This window comes from Microtus ochrogaster, unplaced genomic scaffold, assembly GCF_000317375.1.
Source record: "Microtus ochrogaster isolate Prairie Vole_2 unplaced genomic scaffold, MicOch1.0 UNK4873, whole genome shotgun sequence".
Taxonomy (NCBI): Eukaryota; Metazoa; Chordata; class Mammalia; order Rodentia; family Cricetidae; genus Microtus; species Microtus ochrogaster.
In genome coordinates, this window is record NW_004953966.1 from 173 (window position 1) to 1227 (window position 1055).

The following is a 1055-nucleotide window of genomic DNA, read 5'->3' on the forward strand; positions in this document are numbered from 1 at the left end:
GTCATTGAGGATTGGAACAATAGTGTTGTTAGCTACATAATGAGAGAGTCACTGGACATGGCAAGAAGCAGGCTAGACTCTCCCTATCGTGTGTAGAGGGTGACCCTGCTAATAAATTTGCCTCAGACGTCTGACCCTTGTAATAAAAAGTGTATGTGTGAGTGCGTGTGTGTGTGACTGTGTGACTGTGTGTGTGCAAGAACCAAGATGAGTTAGAGACCTGGATACTACTATGGGGCAGAAAGCTTTTCACTGCGCAATCCCCAACACTCTGTACTTTTTCTCGTCTTTGTATTCTCTGTCATTTTTTTTTCCAGTTGAACTTGTCACAACCCCAAAGCTCTTCTTCCTTTTTTTCAGCTTCTCATTATTCTCAGACTTTCTAGAAATGGAAGAACCATGGAAACCAAATATCTATTCTGTTTCTGTTAGTTTATCCTTGTTAACCGTAGGCTTGGAGACAGACCTTTAGATGGAACTGAAGAAATTCTAAACCTAGCTTCCAGAATTGTCTTCTTAAAAGCTTAAAGATACATTGAGGCCTTTGCCTCTCTTCTGCAATCTTTCGGTCCGAGATAGTCTAGATGTAATGTTTCCTACCTTCTTTTTTGATGGCACGTCATAGTCTAGAAGTAATTTTTCCTACCTTCTTTTTTTGATGGCACGTCAACAACCTTTTCAAGAGGGTCTACTTCTTTAACAGGCAGCTCTGTGGGCTTTGGTTCTTCTTGCTCTGTTTCTTCTCCCAGAACATCAGCTTTATTTGCTTCCTCTTCGGCATGTTCTTCAAAATATGCCTGGAGTCAACTGATAAGATCTTGTTTTATTCCCTTGGTCTCTAAACCACGAGCAAGACATTCTTGCTTTGGTTCCTTAAGCCTTAACTTGTGAAGCCCCACCGTCTCTTTGTGCTTTCACAGCAGCTCTTATACATGAAAACATTTAATTGGTGTAGGCTCACAGTTTCAGAGGCTTAGTCCATTATCATTGTTGTCATGGCGAGGAGCATGGCAGCATGCAGACAGACAGTGTTGGAGAAGTTGCTGGGAGTTCTA

General features: G+C 41.7%; 1 pseudogene; it reads right to left on the reverse strand.

The window, feature by feature from the left end:
- Window positions 1-277: 277 nt before the first annotated feature.
- Window positions 278-911, reverse strand: LOC101991261 (annotated as a pseudogene).
- Between the last annotated feature and the right edge of the window lie 144 nt (window positions 912-1055).